Raw genomic sequence first — 21,628 nt, forward strand, 5'->3', positions numbered from 1 at the left:
TCTCTGAAGACAGACTGCAGATTAAGTGGTTCTGCCAGTTCAGTGTTCAAGCTTTCCACCCAGAAAAAATGTCATATGCAAAAGGTGTCTTTTCAACAAGTGTAGTGAAAAACCTGGAGAAATCAGTTTATTGCCAAATTGTGCAAAATCATGCGATTATCAAATAATAAAAGATGAAGTAATTCATGTTAAATTAGTAATAGGGACAAAGATGCAAGAACTCAAATGAGAATGCTCAGAGCACCCACTCCTAGCTCTACCAAGAGCTAAACACATGTGCAAAGCCAGTGAGCAAGCTCATGTCCAAATGCAGAGTATAAGTGGAGCATACACAAAAAATAATTCACTAAGCAGCACAAGGAAAATATGAAAATATAAGAAAAAAATATACGAAAATTTTGCAAAGGCAAATGCATGAAGTGGAAGAGACAAACAAAACACAAAGGAAGACCTGTGAATACTGTGGAGAAAAAACATGATAATGGAAAATGCCCTGTGCATGCAGTCATATGCAATAATTGTACCAAGAGAAATCATTATTCCAAAGCTTGCAGACAAGAAAAGCAAAGGGGCGGGGGCTGGGGGGAGAGAAAGCACCATATTGAGGAAGCAAGGAATGATTAGAAAATGAGAGTTTTCAATATGTGACTTAATGCCTCTCCTAACCCCCCAAATAAATGTTTTTTTAAAGCTCAGACTAGTCTAGCACCAGATACAAAGACAAGGAAGCAGCACACAAGCAAACAGGAAGTCAAATGCCAAATAGACAGTAAGGTATCAGTGACTGCTAGGCTACAAAGATTTCCTCAGCATTATGCAAGAGAAGTAAGTGAAGTTCCAACCAAGCAAAGTCAAACTAAAATTATACAGTGTCATTGGGTTCATGTAGTCACTTGAAATATACCTGAAAACAGAGGGCATTGTACCACTAAGACAATGTAAGTTACAAGCAGAATACCAAGGAAAAGTATACCGCCTAAAATTTCAGGTAGTACTATCAGAAAAATGCCACCTGCCTGCATTAACAGGCGGGAGAACTTGATGAGGCCAGTGGTAAAAGGGGAACAGTTCTAGCAGCACCAGAAGAGACACTCATCAAAGGACAATAGGTAGCTCCTGCCCCTGGGAGTCTTTCACAGTGAGGGGTAGGGATGCTGGCTGGCCAGCATTCCCCAGCTCCCAGGATTTAACCTGACATGGGGGCCATGTAGAGCTCTTTCGGCTCTGTTCCAGCAGCCCCACCACCACCACCTGAACTAGGATTGGGAACCCAGCCTAACATGCTGTGGGTCTAGCCAATCGCCCATTTAGTGGGTCAGTCAGGAATTTTTTCTCTCAGGGGACCAGGGAGTTTTTTGCCTTCCTTGCAGCACCTTGAAGCCACAGTGGGTTAAGTAGGAATGCCCTTAGTATCTAACTGAATAAAATGAACAGTTCCCAGAGGTAAAAGATCTGGGATTTTGCTGATGGGCCTTGGGCTCATGGGATAGGGTGAGACCTTCTGGCCTTTGCGGGGTGAGGTCAGACCTTGAGACCCTCACAGAAAAGGTCCCCTCCAAGCTGCACCCTCAGTCCCCTTCACAGGAGGGTGGTGTTATCCCTCAAAGAGAGCTGAGTCCTGGTGGGTAGGCTGAGGAGAGCCTGCTCCACATTATGGGTTATGTGGTAAGGAGATGTAGGAGAGTTTGGGTGATGGGCAGGTAGTGCCTCTTCCCTATGTTAAAGTTTAATATAAGTTGTGACCTGCTGCTTAATTCCATGCATGTGTCTGTCCTCATTTTGCCACTGTGTCCACATCAAAAACCCACTGCTCTCAGGTAAAACAAGTGAATACATGAATCCAGTGACATTAAACCCAGGACAAATGTTGTACACAATAGGCATAGAAGCAAAACAGTAAATATATCCAGAGCAGATAACGCACTGTGGCGTTTCGGCAGCAAAGCTGCTAAAAGTTACCAGGATATTTTTGAAGGGCTGGGGTGTCTTCCAGAACATTTCACCAAAAAATAGATAAAATGATTTAGCCACTGGGCTTTGCACAGTGCCCATTATACTAAAGGAAAAAAGTAATGGAAGCAATATAGCAAATGTAGAAAGAAGGTATCATTGTGAAAGTGACAGAGCCCACAAGTTGGGTAGCCATTGAGAAGCCAGGCAAGTTATTCATTTACATAGACCAACGCAGTTTAAACAAAGCTCTAGAAAAATCTCACAACCAAATCCCTGCAACTGGAGAAATATTACCTGCCATGACAAAAGCAAAAATATACTCAGCACTTGATTGCAAAGGCAGATATTGGCAAGTGTTACTGATAAGCAGCTGCCATACTACATTTTGGAAACCATCAGGTAGATACAGATAGTTGAGACTGCCATTTGGAGTTAAACTTGCAGTGGAAGAATGTCAATGCCACCAGCAAGAGGTACTGACAGGAGTCATAGGGATTAGCATCATAGCTGATGACATTGTAATGTATGCATGTATGACAGAAGCTGGGACAGATCATGACCACAACCTTATCCGTCTGCTTGAAAGAGCCAGATAAGTAAATCTAAAATTGAATTAAAACAAAATGAAATTGTGTTTTACTGCATAGGGACAGTCTTTTTGTTCTGTTTGTACAGTGGCTAACACAATGAGATTCTGGTCTATGTCCCTAGGCACTGTGGTAATACAAATAATAATAATGGGATCCTTGCTGACCTCCTAAGGGCTGTGGTCTGATACCAGAAAGTTAAAAGCAGTGCAGAAGGTATTCACATCTAAAGATATTAAATCAATTCATAGACTAATAGGATTTGTAAGCTATCTGACAAAATTACTTCTAAGCCTCTCAGATGTGCATGAACCCCTGAGGTAACTACTGAACAAGGATGCAGTATGGACATATTTACTTCAGCACGATACAACCATCAAGGAGCTTCTGACCAACTATTCAATCCTGAAATACTACTATGTGGACAAAGAAAGGTGCTAGTGAGACAGGGCATGGGTCCTCACTTCTATCAAAGGGACAGTTATGCTTTTGCATTAAGGTCACAAGCACTAATGGAACAAAGATGCATCCAAATTCAAAAGAAATGTCTTTCAATAGTGTGTGCATGTGAAAAGTTTAACCAGTATGTTCAAGGATGGGGAACCACTTGAGTAGAAAGTGACCAACTGTCCCACTACTAACACCATGTTCAATGTTGAATCATGAAAAGATAGTTTGGTGAAACGTTCAGGTTTTATTCCTTCCATCACATATGCTGTCTTCTCCTATCAAGTACTTCCTGAAAGGAGAGAGCTCCACATTTTTAGACATTACCCTGTACATAAGCATGCTATCATACTATACCATCCCCTACTGGAAAACTAACAATAGTTACCCAAGAGTTCTGAAGGAACTCATATATGAAATTGCGGAATTACTAACTATAGTTTGTAATGTATCGCTAAAACAAGCTTCTGCACTCAATGATTGCAGAGTAGCTAATGTAACACCGATTTTTAAAAAGGACTCCAGAGGTGATCCTGGCAGTTACAGGCTGGTGACCCTAACTTCAGTACTGGGCAAATTAGAAACTTTAATAAAGAACAGATTTATCAGACACATAGATAAATGTGATTTGTTGGGGAAGAGTCAACATGGCTTTTGTAAAGGGAAGTTATGCCTCACCAGTCTATTAGAATTTTTTGAGACTTGTCAGCAGCCATATGGATAAGGGTGATCCAGTCGATATAGTGTAGTTGGATTTTCAGAAGGGCTTTGACAAGGTCCCTCAGCAAAGGCTTTTAAGCAAACTAAGTTGTCATGCGGTAAGAGGGAAGGTCCTCTCATGGATCAGTAACTGGTTGAAAGATAGGAAACAAAGGATGGGAATAAATGGTCAATTTTCACAATGGAGAGAGGTAAACAGTGGGATTCCCCAAGGATCTGTACTGGGACCTGTGCTGTTCAACATATTAATTAATGACCTGGAAAAGGGAATGAACAGTGAAGTGGCAAAGTCTGCAGATGATACAAGATTGTTCAAGATAGTTAAGCCCAAAGCTGACTGCAAAGAGTCACAAAACTGAGTGACTGGGCGACAAAACGGCAGATGAAATTCAGTGTTGATAAGTGCAAAGTAATGCATCTTGGAAAAAATAATCTCTAGGCATATACAATGATGGATTCTAAATTAGCTATTACCACTCAAGAAAAATATCTTGTCAACATGGATGGTTCTCTGAAAACTTCAGTTCAATGTGCAACAGCGGTCAAAAAGGATAACAGAATGTAATGAACTATTGGGAAAGGCATAGAAAATAAGAGAAGTATCATAATGCCTCCATATTAATCCATGGTGTGCCCTTGAACACTTTGAATACTGCATCTAGTTCTGATTACCCAGTCTCAAAACAGATATGTTATGCAGTATTCAGAGAAGGGCATCAAAGATGATCAAGGGTGGCTTCCATATGAGAAGACACGAAAAAGATAAGGGCTGTCCCTCTTAGAAAAGAGATGACTAGGAGAGGATATGATAGAAGTCTATACAATTATGAATGATGTAGAAAAAGTGAATAGAAAGTATTATATACTTTTCTACACAGTACATAAACCAGGGACATCCAATGAATTAATAGGCGGCAGGTTTAATGCAAATAGGAGGAAGTACTTTTTCACACAAGTTCCTTTACCTGTGGAACTCATTACAATGGGTTGTTGTGATGGCCAAACGTATAACTGGGTTTTAAAAAAAGAACTAGATAAGTTCATGGAGGATTATGCCTTTTTCTATGGTAGTCTTAGTGATTTAGAAATTTTATATTGGAGCCTGAGTCAGAAGGGAATGGCTTGTATCTATGAGCGAAACCATTGCGGCTGATTGTATGATAAAGAAAATGCATAAAATAATACACACTGTAGTTCTGAACACTTGGGGTGGGGGAAGAAATACTAAAATGCTCTGTTTTTTTTTTTTTTTTAACTTTCAACTAAAGACAAAATGTCAGGCTAAGAACTAAGTTCTACCCAGTCAAAAGCTTCTATTGGCTTGCTTATGTCCATTATGCACTTATGGAGAGAGGAAAAATAAAGAAGTGAGACAGACTCAGTCTGTCAATCAACCTTGCAACTTCTTAAATTGAAAATGTGACATGACATCAGGCAAGTATATTTGTCTTTGACAAAGATATGAGCCCTCTAAGCTATAACTGAGTAGTTAGAAAATTCATTTATTTAACTATTGAGATTTAATAGACTGTTGCATTCAATAAAATGCACGTGTTTATCTTCAGAAAGGTTTTGTTCTATTTTCTTGAGAATCACTGTGCAATATCTCATTCATTCACAGGAACAGACCCTTTATAGACAGTAATCTTGCAGCACATACCATTACCCATTTATTTTTTGTCGAACATGAGGAGAGGAGTGTTGAGCGTATTAACTTTTTAAATACATTGTACATGCAAAGCTCCCATTGTGACTTGCTCTTTCCTGCTCCAGTGCATCACTATTTTGGAATAAATAGTGGAATCTTCAGTGGTTAAAGGTCCCATTTAGTACATTTTGATTTATTACTTTTTGTTATCACTCATACCAGTCTTTTTTGTTGACTGCTACACAATGATATAAATCAAACAACCATTTCATTCGAAAAAGAGGCAACCCAAACAGGAACACTTGATGTCAGATGTGTTACATATATGAAACCCTGCTGCAGAAAGCATCACAGGTAAAAACAGACAGACTAGTGAAAGATAATTCACCTGCCAAAAAATTGACACAGGAATGTGTATTTATAGGGACTGAATCCTAGCTGACAAGTCTAAAACTTAACTTACACTTTACAATCCTCCTCCTGATCCTAAAAATAAATCACTTCCTTCCAAAAAACAAAGGCTGCAACATTGGAGGAAAAAATCCAATTTGTTCACTCATATACAACAATGAGCCCAAGGTACTAGGTATCTTCACCATATTAAATTCACAAGTGCATACATACCATGATGTCTGTCCTTTTCTGCTTTTCTCTTTTAATGTTGGAAACAGACCCAGACCTTTTGAGTATTTCAAGAGATACGTGCTTATAAAAATTCAGCAAATGGGTGAATAATAAAAGGAATATACATTTTTTAAAAATCCAATTGTTAAATTATATTTTAAGCTTTTCAGCCTTGAGCATCTACCTTTAAGTCCTCTTGACGCATTGTACAGTAATACATCATTAGGATGCCTTAAAGTGAGGGGTGCAAAAGAGCACGGGGATTCCCTATCGCTTTGGAGAAGTAGTAGCAATAATAAGTATCGTACAGTATGTTAACAACAACAAAAGTGTGTGTCATTACATTGGAAGGGAACATTTGCACTTCAAATGACTTGGGATCATGTGTTCAATTTTTTTCCCCAGCTGTGTCACCGACTTGCTGTGTGAACTTAATCATTTGACCGCTCTGTGCCTCAATTTCTCACCTATAGAACTTACATAATACATATTTCACCAGGATGTTGAGAGGATCTAAGACCTAAATTATGCCAGGGTGTGCATGGGTGCATTAGATGGGAATGGCTATAAAGGGACCCTTCTCTAACCTAGAGATCAAACCATAATTTGGTTGAAGAAATAGGTATGTACAGAGTGAGAGGATGACAAGCTCTATCACTGAGCACTGTACAGTAAGCTCCATAGGACCATGGAGGCATTATGACTTCCACAAACACTAACAGCCCAGGTGATCAGATAACTACCCTAAGTCACCCTGACTGAAATAATTCAGTAAACGTGTACTTCATAGAACAGATTGTGGCTTGTCCTAAAATTCCAATTTAAAAATTCCTGGGTAAATTTTATAAAGCCACTGTCTTAGGAGATAAATATTGTCAAGCATTCAAAGACTCATGAATCAGAAATAATGAGGCTGGCTTAAAAATCATGAGATTTTAAAAAAAAATTGGGGTTGGATCCTTTAGAATTTATATTTTCAGGCTTTTTGCAACCATGAGGACTAGAAACTTATTTAATAATAAAAAAAAAAAGCAGATTCTCATGTAATCAAAATCTAGGAAATGGGGCTTTAAGAAAAACACCAAATATTGCAAAACTTATGATAAAATCATGAGTTAGAAACAATACAGGCACAAAGGAATTGGAAGCAACAGTATCAATATCAGGCACTAAACTGGGGAAATAGCTGATAAATTTTATTTTTAATTTAAATTATCAGAAACTTGACAGTGAGTGCCTCACTTATATAACAAAAGACAAATAGGACATGTAGGCCTTGCTCACACTGGGAAAATCTGCCGTCCTAAGAACTAGTTTAACAGGTTAAACTCTTGTAAAACATTTCGCAAGCACACTGGAAAGAGCTCCAAGAACCATTTGGAATAGACTACATATTCAGCAGGGTTAAGAACCAGTCAAAACTGATTCAATCTGACCTGATTTTGTGACAGCATGAATATTGGTCCTCCCACTACCATCCCACAATGCACCGGAGGTCTTTCAAAATCTTCCAGAATATACTGTTCCTGAAAGATGTGCTGGGAACTATGGGATATGTACCCACAGAGGTTGCAAATGATGCTGTTTAGAATAGTGCTAGTGTGGATGTGGGGCAAACTTGCAAGAATCGTTATCCACTTTAGCATAAGTGAGGATGTGCTGAATTGCTTCATCTTAAACTAATTCAATACAACCTGTTCAGTTACAAAGAGTTTAGTTTTCCAGTGCAAACAGGTAGGATATAGAGTGAGGGGCAGGAGAGATTAGGGCCTGATTTTCAAAGTTAGGTGCACAATTAATGCTTTACCAAAATTGCACTCTCAAATTCAGTATTTACATGCATAAATGAGTAGATAGCTCTGTAGCCTAAATGTTCATGTGCAGAAATGCTCACTTAGACCCTGTTCTTGCATCATTAAAGTAATTGGGAACATTGCTATTGCCCTCAATGATCCTAGGATCGAGCCCTTAGTGGGCACCAATTAGACATAGCATTGTGAGTGAATTTTGGTATATAACATACATAGCTCTTTTGTTTGAAAATCAGTTCTTTAATGTCTAACGCCACTAATGTTGGCTATTCATGTTGACATTTTTAAGGAATATTTTTTCCCCCAAAGAAGAAAATGTCAGCCATTAAACTTGAGATCTGAATAGAAGCACTTAATAAAAAGTCTCTCAGAAAACTGTCTTTCCAACACATGCGAGGCTGCAAATCATTTGTGTCTGGAAAGAGCTGAGCAATTGTGAAGCTGGAGCTAACCACAACTGGATGAAAATTGCTAAATTATGTTTTCTTTATTTTGAGCAAAATGTCAAGTATTCCTCTTTTGCCTTGACAAAGGTCAATTGGATTTAAAAAAGCACCACATCAGCTTGTACCATTGGCTTATTATTGGTTTAAATCTTCAGGAGTGCTTTGCTGTTACAACAGAGTCATGGAAAGTTTTAGTGACAGAGACATATTAGATCATAAATTGTTAGCATGGTAACCACCTTGACATTTTTTTCTTTGTTCTTTATATGTCTTCAGGAAGGAGGATGAGGAAAATGACTTAGTTTCGACTGGGGTATCCTCTTTGTTGCATGTGTACATGTATGCATGCATGTATAAATAAATAAGATATGCAATATATTTGAGTGCATGTAGTTGAAGGAGAGACTTCCTAATATTGTAACTGTGTTTCAAAAAAAATCAGGAAGGCAAGCTGGAAATGATGGGACTGATCTTGCAAGTTGCTGAGCCACCCTCAATTTCTGTTAGATAGTTTAGTTGTTCCCAAGAGGCCATCGACACCCTGCAGGATTGGGGTCTTAGCGTTTCAGCAGGGAACAGAAAGTTAGGCATTTTAGTAAGTTGGAGCTTCTAGTGAATGATGTGGAGCCAGAAGCTCTTACAAGACCTTTTTTCCATTCCTAGCAGACTTGAAAAGATGGGAGGAAAGTAAAGGTTCTTTCTTTGGATCCTACTGACTTCTAGTACTACTTTAATATTTTCATTAAACTTATTTAACTATCCAAATCCTGTTAGACAATAACATTTAACAAAATAAACTATGCAGTACGGCTCCAGCTCTGATCCTGCCGCGTGATCCATGGCAGTGGACATGTAAGCCTGTAAAAAGTCCCAATTGAAGTCAATAAGGAGGGTACAGGGACCCATTTTCATGGATAAGATGGCAGGGTAAAGGGCCTATGTCATTAACAATAGCAATGTTATGTGACTGCTCATAATTATGTGACTTTTCAGAATCCCTCACCGAGACTTTTGGGCACCTTTTTTTTTTTTTTTTTGGCAAATTCAGATCAAATGATTTGCAAATAGTTTTGACTGAATAACAATGGAGAAAAACAAATTATGAAAACTGAAAGCATTTTGTTTTGATAGCTATATTTAACCCCAAAACACACAAAAAAGCATAAAACACAACCTGAAATGAAATGTTTCATGCTTGAGGTGCCTAGGCGAGAGCCACCAAAAAGACAGGTGCAGTATCTGCAGGGTTTTTCGCCCCAGGACTCTCAAAGATAGAGAGCAGAGACTTAAAGTCCTCCTAATGGAGGCGGCCCTGCAGCCGCAATCAGATCCCGGGCCTACTGAGACGGCACCAAGCACTTCATCCTCGGTGCGCAGTGCTCCAGCGCCGGAGATGAGTCGTGAGGCCAAGGCCATCAAACCCCGGCACCGGAGAGAGTCAGCGCACAAGAAACCGTCCTCTATGAGACACCATTCCCCATCGCCAGTGCCGGTTAAAAAGAACAGGCTGGTGAGGGATCGTTCTCCACACTGGGACTCTAAAGGGCCTGCGCCGTCCAAATTTACTACAGGACAATTCGTGCCACAGACCCATCCGGCCATCCCGTTGACTCCCGCCCCGGAGAGGGTACGGTCGAGTCTGGAAAAGCCTAGATCCCTGGACATGATGGAGGAAGTGCGCCTCCCATCGACGCTGGAGGCGTTCGAGGCCACCTGAGACCTCTTGAACCTCCCGGTGCCGGCGTCACCGCACTGATGCAGAGAACCTCCGGCTACTGCTCGGCCCCATTATCAATCTAGGGGTAAACCAGCATTGCTCTCACCGCGCTCCCCGCGCCGCGCTTCTCTTGCGGCAATGGTGCAGACAGCACCCTCTACGGCGACAGTGGGTACCGCGCCTCCTATGTTCTCCTACTCGGAAACTTCGGACTCGGAGATGGACTCGTACCGCTCTAATAGATCAAGAAGTAGGCGATCGTCCTCGCGTACGAGTGCCCAGCCATACCCACCACAGTGGCAGCAGCAGCAGTGGCAACCACCCCCCCAGTGGCCGTTCTGGGCGCCGTGGGCCTACCACCAGTCAGTGGGTCAGGCGTACGGACCCCGCTCATGAGCCGCATCTGTCTCTTCGACGTCCGTGGTACCGCCGCTAATGTCACCACAGGCACTGCCGTCTAACAGGAGTGTGCCACAAAGGGACACGGCACCGCCTAGCCAGACAACGGCACCGACGGGGACCTTCCTTCCAACACCGCAGACACCACCTAGCACGCCTCGTCACTCGGTGTCGACCCCGGTACCGGCCGCGGTGCCGCATCCCGAGTCTGCACTGGCCGCGCAGCCTGAGTACCGTGTGCCGCAGGCCCTCATAGAGGGAGAGGGGCTAGATGAAGGCCCTCTTCAAGGGATCTCTTCCTCCTCATATCCGGAAGAGGCAGTAGCGGGAACTTCAGCGGCACCGGCCCTGGAGGACAATAGGATCCTCCAACAACTGCTTACTCTTACCATCCAGGGTAGCCCTACCTCTCATAAAGACCATTACGGACACAGCCCGCACCTTGTGGCAAACCCCTGCCTCACTGGCCCCTATGGCCAAAAGGACTGAGAGGCGATATTTCGTTCCAACCAAGGGCTATGAACATCTTTATACACACCCTCCCCCAGACTCCCTAGTAGTGGATGCCGCCAACCAGAGGGAACGCCAGGGTTTTCAGGGGGTTACGCCTAAAAATAGAGAGGCCAAAAAGTTGGACCTGTTTGGGCGCAAAGTTTATTCAACGGGGGGCCTGCAGTTGCGCATTGCCAATCAGCAAGCCATAGTGAGCTGGTATGGACACAACACATGCTCGGCTTTGTCTAGGTTCATGGACCTCCTTCCGCAAGAGTCGCAAATGGAGTTTTCAGCCCTGGTTGAGGAGGGAAGATTGATTACCCGGGCTTCCCTACAGGCAGCCCTGGATGTGGCCGATTCAGCTTCACGCACGTTGGCGACTTGTCTGGTCATGAGGCGTGGAGCCTGGCTTCAAGTGTCCGGCCTCCCTCACGAGGTCCAACAAACGGTCCAGGACATCCCTTTCGAAGGGCCCACGCTCTTCTCGGAGAAAACCGATAAGAGGCTTCATAGCCTAAAGGACTCACTGACCACTCTCCGTTCACTAGGCCTCCACACCCCTGTCACTCAGCGTAGACAGTTTAGGCCACCGCAGGCCCCTTGGCCATACCAACCTCAAAATCGAGGGGATGCCTTGCGCAGAAGGTCAAGGACGGGCAGGAGGAGGCAACAACAGCAGCCCTTCGGCCAGTCTTCTACCCAACCAAGGCCTACACAAGGGCCTAGACCACCATTTTGATGGCCCGGTCGAGGACGACCTACCGGTCAGAACTCCGAATCCTACCAGCCTTACCTTTTCGTCACGTCTGTCCCCCTTCTATCGTGCGTGGGCCCGGATCATGTCCGACACTTGGGTGCTTCGCACGGTAAAGGAGGGATATTCTATCCAGTTTTCCTCCCTCCCGCCCCACCAGCCCCCCTCCCCGTCCCTCTTCAGGGACCCTTCTCACGAGCAACTTCTACTTCAAGAAGTTCAGTCTCTCCTCACATCAGGGGCAGTAGAGGAGGTTCCTCAGGAGCTACGGGGCAAGGGCTTCTATCTCGATATTTCCTAATACTGAAAGCGAAAGGGGGCCTCAGACCCATTCTAGACTTGCGCGGTCTCAACAAGTTTGTGAAGAAGCTCAAATTCCGCATGCTCTCCCTGTCCTTCATCATTCCTTCCATGGATCCAGGAGACTGGTATGCCGCCCTTGACTTAAAGGACGCATACTTTCAGATTGCGATAATCCCTCGGCACAGGTGTTACCTCAGGTTTCTCATGGGCAACGCTCATCTACAACTTACAGTTCTGTCCTTTGGTCTGTCAGCAGCCCCAAGGGTCTTCACGAAGTGCATGGCAGTCGTGACTGCCTTCCTACGCAGGCACGGGATCCAGGTGTTTCCCTACCTGGACGATTGGCTCATCAAGGGCAGGTCCAGGGTGCAAGTGGAGGCTCAGGTGGTCTTTGCCAGGCAAACCTTCCTCGAGCTCGGCCTCTTACTCAATGAGGCCAAGTCCACACTATCTCCAACCCAAAAAATCAAATTCATGGGAGCGGTTCTGGACTCGACATATGCCAGAGCATATCTCCCAGACGCCAGATTCCTGATTATATCCAACATTATCCTCTGCCTCCAACGTTACCCCACCACCACAGCAAGAAGCTGCCTCAAATTACTAGGGCACATGGCAGCATGTACCTATGTGGTGAGACACGCCAGACTCAGACTCCCACTCCAGTCTTGGTTGGCACGGGTTTATCGGCCAGTCATGGACTCCCTAGAATCGGTGGTGATGTTACCTCGGCAGGTGTTGGACTCCCTTCAATGGTGGCTCGACCCGGGGGTGGTCTGCGCAGGAGTTCCTTTCCTCGACCCCAAGCCCTCCCTCTCCCCGGTAACGGACGCATCGGATCGGGGATGGGATACACATCTGGGTGACCTCAGAACCCAAGGCCTTTGGTCATGAGAGGATCTTTCGCTCCACATCAATGTCAGGGAATTACGAGCTGTGCGCCTCGCATGCATAGCCTTCAAATCCCAGCTGGCAGGCAGATGCATTTCTGTCCTCACGGACAATACTCCAACGATGTTCTATATCAACAAACAGGGTGGTGCTCGCTCCTCTCCCCTTTGCCGGGAAACCCTGCATTATGGGACTTTTGCGTACAGAACGTAATTCATCTGACAGCATCCTACCTCCCGGGGGCACAAAACAGGCTCGCGGACGCACTCAGCCGCTCGTTCCAGGGTCACGAGTGGTCCATCCGCTGGGATATAGTTCTCTCAATTTTCCGGCTTTGGTGTCATCCCCAGGTGGACCTGTTTGCCTCCACCGAGAACAGGAAGTGTCACCAATTCTGCTCCCTCAGGGGACGCAGTCCGGGGTCCCTAACAGATGCCTTTCTCCTCTCTTTGACAGACGGGCTATTTTACGCCTTTCCCCCGATTCCCATGATTCACAGAGTAATTCTCAATGCCCGCAGAGATCACGCTCGGGTCATCCTGATCGCGCCAGCGTGGCCGCGCCAGCACTGGTACACGTCTCTCCTGCACATGTCTATGCGGGTGCCACTCAGGTTGCCCCTACTCCCAGACTTGATCACACAGGATTGCGGTCGCCTGCTTCACCCGAACCTGGAGTCACTCCACCTTATAGCCTGGATGCTCCATGGCTAAACCTGGTGGAGTTGCAATGCTCTCATCAGGTCAGACAGGTCCTTCTGGGTAGCAGGAAGCCCTCTACAAGGACCACGTACTTGGCCAAGTGGAAGCGCTTCTCTCTCTGGGCCACATAATGGGGCCAGGCTCTCTCGCTCACCCCGGTCCTCCTCATATTGGACTATTTGCTGCATCTGAGACACCTGGGACTGACCCTCTCGACGGTTCGAGTACACCTTGCTGCAATGTCGGCATTCCACCCGGGAGAGGGGGGTATCTCAGTGTTTGCGAACCCACTCGTTATGCGGTTCCTTAAGGGCCTTGACAGACTGTTCCCACACATCCGTCAACCTGTCCCAGCTTGGGACCTCAATTTGGTCCTGTCCGTCCTCACAGGGCCCCCCTTCGAGCCGCTGGCTTCGTGCTCGCTGTTATATCTTTCATATAAGGTCGTGTTCTTGGTGGCTATCACATCAGCCCGGAGGGTGTCAGAACTCAGAGCTCTAACATCTGAACCCCCGTACACCGTCTTCCACAAGGACAAGGTCCAACTCAGGCCGCACCCAGCATTTCTGCATGATTTCACATGGGTCAAGCCATTTTTCTCCCGGTCTTTTATCCGAAACCACACTCCTCTGCGAGGGAGCGTAGGCTGCATTCCCTTGACGTTCACAGGGCTCTCGCTTTCTATATCGAAAGGACAAGGTCCTTCAGGAAGTCAACCCAACTTTTCGTTGCTGTGGCCAACAGGATAAAACGGCTCCTGGTCACGTCACAGCGAATTTTGGCTTGGATCAGAACCTGCATCCAGGAGTGCTACAGTCGGGCCAATATACCAGCCCCGCCTATCACAGCCCACTCCACAAGAGCGCAGGCCTCTTCCGCTGCGTTCCTGGCCCAGGTCCCGACGCAGGAAATTTTCTAGAGCAGCCACCTGGTCCTCAATCCACACCTTTACGGCGCACTACGCCATCACACACCAGGCAAGAGATGATGCTGCCTTTGGCCGCGCAGTCTTCCAGTCTGCAGTAACCTCTGACCCCACTGCCTAGATTCAGGCATGTGAGTCACCTGCTTGGAATGGACATGAACAATCACTCGAAGAAGAAAAAACGGTTACGCACCTTCTCGTAACTGTTGTTCTTCGAGATGTGTTGTTCATGTCCATTCCAATACCCCCACCCTCCTACCCCTCTGTCGGAGTATCGGCAAGAAGGAACTGAGGGGGTGGAGGGTCGGCTGGCCCCTTTATACAGCGCCATGAAGGCGCCACTCCAGGGGGCCGAAGCCGACCCTCCAGATGCTGCTATAGTAAAATCTTCTGGCTGGCGTGCACACAGCGCGCACACACCTGCTTGGCATGGACATGAACAACACATCTCGAAGAACAACAGTTACGAGAAGGTGAGTAACCGTTTTTTCGTCCAGCTCTAATAAAAGGCCAGTCCATGGCTTCATGCATGCTGGTACCTATATCTGTACATTCCTAGTGACTTAATTATTTTTCATTTTGTGGAATCTAGGGAAAAGTGGGTACATTGATCTTCGTGGAAAGTGAACAAGTGAATATAATTATGCAATAAATGTGATACTGAGAGAGGCAAAGTGATCCTGGGACATTAATGTATATCACAATAATTTATAAGAACTACCATACTCTTACTAATTGAAACTATATCATCACCCATAAAAATATTAATACCCTTTTTTAATTTGTAAGTTATATTAATAATGAGTGTAGTGCAGAACACTTTTGGAGGATTAATGACTAGCTGTGTTCAAAAGTCTAATGCTGTTCATAAAGTCATCAGCTCTTCCTTAGTCATGTTACTAATTAAACAATGAATTTCTAGTTTTCTTATCATCATCATTTATGCTGTTTGTTTATGTTTACATTTCACTCAGTTTGGAAAATGGTTGGTTTGGACTAAATTTACCAATGGAATATTTGTTTATACTAATTTTAAATAGCTGTCAGCTTCACTTTTGGATTCTCATGTATTAGCATAATATTGCAATGTTTAAGTCCATAGTACTGCAGTGTAATGTTAAAAATAGTGTGTGTGTGGGGGGGGGTATTTAAAATTAATAATGAAAGTATTAGCGTTTGTATTAGGTGTTTAACCATTTCATACACACCCTTAATAATGGGAAATGCTTCATGTTTGGTTAACAGAGGGTCCAATCCAGTTCTTTTTGCACAGGAACATCACTGAAATCTATAAGAAATGTTCTTGCACTGATACTGATCATGCCACATCACTGCAATGTCTGAGCATTTTGCAATCTTTAATGTATTTATCTTCACAAATATCCGTGGGGGGGAGGGAATTATTTATTATATATTATCGGTATTGCTATAGCGCGTAGGAGCACTAGTCACAGACAAGACCCCATTGTGCTAGGCGCCACACAGGCACAGAATAAACAGATGGTCCCTGCCCCAAAGAGCTTATGGCTACAGATAGGCAGAAAAGGAAACAATCAGGCAACGCCAGCCGGTATGTTAGTCAGTGGTCTCAGCACACCAGCAGCCTATTATGTCCATTTTACAAATGGGGGCCGAGACACAGAAAGATTAAATGACTCACCCAAGTTCTCACAATGTAGGGGGATGGACTCACTAGATGACTTCTTATGGTTCCTTCCATCCCTACATTTCTATGATTCAATGTGACTTGTAAATAAACAATATAAATCCCTATATAGCAATTTACCTCCAGAGGGTGAATAAACATGAACTGGTTAATCTTCAGAAGTACCCCTTTGAGGTAGATACAGTGAGTACTATCATTTCCATTTTACAAATGGGCAGATTGAGAAACAGAGAGGGTAAGTGACTTGAACAGGGCCATGCAGCGCACAGAGATCTGGGATGAGAATTCAGTAGCTGCTCTATCTCAGTCCTGTGTTCAGTCTGCTAAATCACACTGCCTAATCCATTAACATGCACTGCCACCACACACCAAAATGGATTGGCTTCTCATAATGAAAGCCAAAGAGAGAATAGATAGTTCATTAATGTCCTTTAACAGAGGAATGTTATTGTGTTGTGGGACCAGTGATTTCCAAAATCTAAATAAAGAGGCTCCTCTTCCTTGAAACAGCTCTTTCTTGATTGCCTTCGGGAATCCTGTCCCTTGGCAAACAGCATTAACACATTCTGTTAAGTCACTTTTCTAATGTGCTTGGCTTAGTTCTTTGCCAGGCAAATCTGCAGTTGCTGAACTGCCCTGCCACAGTGTTGCCTTCCAAGAAGTAACACAGATCTTGTCTTGACTGCTAAAAAAGATGCATTTTTTTAACCTTCAGGTAACTAACACGCAGAAGCTATCCTGAGATAAAAACCACAGTGAAGACCAGACGCTTTGGTTTTACATGAGGTAAACAGCCCTATGCCCCTCCAGGGGCTGACCTCAGTGATTTTACCTCTCAGTAAAACTAAAGTGCCTGGTCTTCACTGTATTTTTACCTTGGGACAGCTCAATGCATGTTAGTTACCCCAAGGTAGAAAATACATCTCTTAGCAGTCCTGACAAGGCTGCAGTGTTTAAGACTAAGGCTACATCTATGTCGCTCCAGTTCGGATTGAGCCAGTGAGCTCAAAATAGAAGCATAGCCACAGTAGCACAGGCAATGGCTAGAGGCAGAATGGACTAGCTGCCCCAAATACAAACCACCTAGACCCTGTGGGTACATACTCAGGGCAGCTAGCCTGTGCTGCCATTCACCGCTGCCTGTGCTGTGGCAACACTCTAGTGCAATTAAAGCTAGAGTGAATATGGGCTAGTCTATACCAGAAGCTCTACATCGGCGCAGCTGCACTGCACTATAGTGTGTCTGGTGAAGATGCTCTATGCCAGGAGAGAGGTCTCCTGTCAGCGTAATAAAGCCACCTCCATGAGGTAGCTGTGTCATCGGCGATGGCGGGAGAATCTCTCCTACCGACATAACGCTATCCAGACCATTGCTTAGTACAGTGTAACTTAAGTCACTAAGGGGAGTGGCTTATTCACACCCCAGAGTGACGTAAGTTATATAGAAGTAAGAGGTCATGTAGACCTGGCCTAAGACGGGGTGTGATTCTCAGCACACCTAGCTCATAGTATAAATGTAACCTGAATGACATCTAAGTAGGTTGGATATTTCACTTGTCATGAAATTTCCCCTTGTACAGCACTAATACCAACAATGCAAAAATAAAAAGGCCCAGTTCCATACTTGGTGGCCTGTGCTATAGAACGTTATTTCTACACCTCTCTGAAGTGCAGATTCAATCATTTAGTGCACTTTAAAAGGCTTTTATTGGATTTGCTCACATATACATATTTAGATGTACTGTCTGCTGTATCTCTGTAACTATGTGAAAAAGTACCTTGAGAACCCATCAAAAAATGAATCATTTTTAATTCTAAAGAAAAAAAATTCCTGTTTTGTGCATTAGGCCCAAGGTCATAGACTTTGTTTGGGGTGGTAGGGCAGGGAATTGTGGGGATCGGGTGTGGGCATTTGAGACAGAATGCTTCTTCCCATGCTATTGTAATAGAGCCTTTCCATAGTAGCCACTACCGCAGCAGCAGCCTCAGCAGTTGCTGCACCCGGGGCCGGCTCCAGGCACCAGCTTACCAAGCAGGTGCTTGAGGCGGCCACTTTGGAGAGGGGCGGCACATCCAGCTGTTCGGCGGACAGTCCCTCACTCCTGCTCGGAGCGAAGGACCTCCCGCCGAATTGCCGCTGCAGATCGCGATCGCGGCTTTTTTTGGTTTGGGTTGGGTTTTTTTGTTTGGCTGCTTGGGACGGCCAAAACCCTGGAGCCGGCCCTGGCTGCACCCCTTCTGTGGCAGCAGCGGTTCAATCAGTGCATTCACAGATCTGAACTCCCAGCCATGACTCATGCTGCCCCAACATCTCTCCTTTGCAGCATATAAAGAATCACCACAGTGAACATCCCTTTGCAGGTTCTCTGTACCCTGCCTTCCTTGCACAATGGAATTAGGCTGGTTCCACTGCCTATCTGGCCCATTTCCTTAAGGAGCCAAATTAAATCCGGCACTTTAGTTGCCTTCCAGAGAGGTATGAAAACCTATCCTTTATGTAAAAGTGGTACCTGAAGTTTAGTGTTTCACATATATACAAAATGCATTAAATTTTCTACAAAGACATTTCAGGACAGCTTTCAAAGCAAGGCTTGATTGCAGTTTTTGGTATGCCATTAGAAATGTGTCATTGTCAGTGACCATCTTTAAAAATGGGGTCACATTTTATATTAAGGTTTCATTTATCAAAAGTGTATTAAGACTTAATAAATGACTAGTAGATGTTTTAATAAATGGTTACTCAATTATAGATTGTTAGAATCCAGCAGGTTGTTTATAATTATTGCTTTCAATAATCTATAACACTACTTATGTGCTTACAACCACCTAAAATACACACTACTCGTATCTGTAACATGCTTGAGTAATACCTTTTAATAATTTATTAACCCTTTATAAGCTATTTATAAATGGAACCTTTAACATAAAGTGTAATCAAAATAAATTACATACCCTGGCTACTTACCTTAAGTACACCATATAATAAGTGTAAAGAATAATGAAAATGCTAAGGTAAGCATATCAACTGATAGATGGCAAAAAAAATCCAGCATTTTTATGTGCCATCTTTGTTACAAATCTATGTAACATAATGGTCAATGATCTTACCTACTAGGTGACCTTTTGCTTTAAAACAGAAATTGCCTTTCCCAGGTGACATTCTTGCAGGAATCTTGTAGGCATTTTTGAATGAGTCTATCTAACAGTTTGCAGTCCCCCTCAGCCTCACAGTGGATTTTTATTGTTGGGCTTTGCCTGCATACAGATGTTGAACCAGTTTTACCTTAAAGTGTGACTTTAAACTGATTTCGTTAAATGGGTGCACAGCCCTGTGTAGACACTCTTATTTGAGTTTAATTTAAGTAGATTATGATTTGATTTAAACTAAACTGAAATAAGGCTGGTTTAAACCAAAATAAGAATGACCCCACAGCTCTTTTTATTGGTTTAAAAAGTAACACGTTAAGTTACATTAATGTGACTGTCTCATGTAGACATGTCTTAGCTCTGTAATGTCTTTGTGCCTGTCACATACAGTAGTTGGACAGATTTCACCTTCTCTGATTTCTCTTCTATTCCACTTGCATCCAGGAAAGTTCAGAAGCATTGTCACTGTCTCTGCCAGTTCTCCGCTAAATTCTTTTCCAAACTGAGGGAACCATTTGCTCTGTTTTTGAAAAGATTTAGTTCATTTCTGACGCCAGGTAATAAAGATGTGACCTACACTCCACATATCCAATTGCTCTGTCTCTTCACCAAATATACTGTACATCCTTAATTCTACTCTTGATGGAGAAAGAACATATTATAATCTTTGCCACTAAAATTATAACTAAGTGGAAGATACTGTACTGTATCTAAAGACTGAGTTAAGACTGTAAGTGGAATTACAAGCAACTAAATACATGCACTTTGGTTGGTTCTACGTTTGAATTTAAGGATAGTTGATTGTGGATCTGAGGTGTCCGAGTATGTTTGGGCATTATGATGTTTGGTGTAAAGTGGAAGTTGCTCATGATGTTAATGTTGCCTTATCTGATGATTTTCCTGATATTTAGTGATTGTGTTGATAGGAAATATTAAGGATAGACACTCCTCAGAATGTTGCCAACTAATATGTGCTGAGGCTTGTTACCTAGAAAATGCACATTAGTTCTAAGACACTCCAGAGAAATATGAAACCAGCTCAAGAAAAGTTGGCTAAGCCCCTCATGTAAAAGCCAGCTTTTTTGCTTTTGATGTACTTTCCAAAATGGCAAATTCGTTCACTAGTGAAGTAAAAATATAGCAGGGCAGAATCAGATACCTAAAGAGAGAGGCTCAGGTTCAGAGAGAAGGCTAGATGAGCGAGTTCAGCAGCTTTGTTATACTTATTTATATATAAGGCTAAATTGGGGCTTTAAGCTACAGTCTGGAGCAGGGACCCACTCCCCCAGTGGATCCTCTCAGAGAAATTAGCACTGCAGGCTAGCACTGGAAGTCTTTGCATTCAGTGGAGGTGAAAGTAAGCCGGGCCGGCGTACTGGCAAGAGTCGGTACACAGCCCACTGTACTGGCAGGGGGCAACTTCCCCAGGCTGGTGATTTAAAGGGTCCGAGGCTCCGCTGTGATAGCGGCGGCTGGAGCCACAGGCCCTTTAAATCACCGCCAGAGCCCCGCTGCTGGAGCTCTGTGGTAGCAGCGGCCGCTGGGAGCCCCAGGGTTTGGGTAGCGATTTAAAGGGCCCAGGGATTTAAAAGCCCCACCTCTTCCTGTTGAGACCCCACCCTTTCTGGTTGAGGCCCCACCCCCTGCTCAGGAGTCCAGGTTACCAATAAGTCCTTTAAGTTACTTTCACCCCTGGCTCCAGCCCTGGCACAAGGAAAAGTAAGGCACAAGGAAAGTAATTTTCTGTGTAGGAATGGGAACCACCTTACCCGGGGCATTTGGGTCTTGTAACCTTAATGTTATTTTGTTTAACATTAATTTAACATCTGTAGACCTACCAACATTTCTGCCCAGAAGAGGGGTGGCTCACATTTGGGACTTTACTCCAGCTCTCTTGGCAGATTCTTTTACATCGAGTCAGCCCCCCAATTACATGCTTGGGCCATTCTGCTCTGCTTCAACAGTCTATTCTTCTCCCTCACATCTGAAATATGTGACCAGAGAAAGGAGCACACTCATAATCAGGGCAGTGTTTCTTGCTCTAGTTAACATGAGCACCTCCCAGGTTGATGTTGCTCAGCTCCCCATACTGGCCCAACTTTTCAGGCAGAGCATGGAGGGCAGATGATTGGTCTGACTGAGAGAAAGGAACAAGTAGGCAAATTGCTATTCTACACCAGCACCTGGTCAGGGAGAATAAGGGTCAGCTCTGAAAAGGAGAAAGCAAAGCAGCGCTGCTTCTTGGCTTGTACTATCTCTCCACACCACCGTGCCGAGCTCGGTCTCTGGCTGGGACTTGGCAGCTCTCTGCATTTGCTTTACACTGGGCTTCACTGTGCAACCAAGACAGCTCTGTCAAGCACTTTGGGTGGTTTTGTAATATGAAAGCATGAT

At 44.1% G+C, this 21,628-nt stretch overlaps 1 protein-coding gene across 1 annotated transcript in view; it reads left to right on the plus strand.

Annotated features, from left to right (window-relative positions):
* ADGRV1 (adhesion G protein-coupled receptor V1) overlaps positions 1-21,628 on the plus strand; it is a 438,752-nt gene that overhangs the window by 387,526 nt on the left and 29,598 nt on the right. The gene's annotated exons all lie outside the window — the stretch shown is intronic.

Source organism: Trachemys scripta, chromosome 6, assembly GCF_013100865.1.
Source record: "Trachemys scripta elegans isolate TJP31775 chromosome 6, CAS_Tse_1.0, whole genome shotgun sequence".
Taxonomy (NCBI): domain Eukaryota; kingdom Metazoa; phylum Chordata; order Testudines; family Emydidae; genus Trachemys; species Trachemys scripta.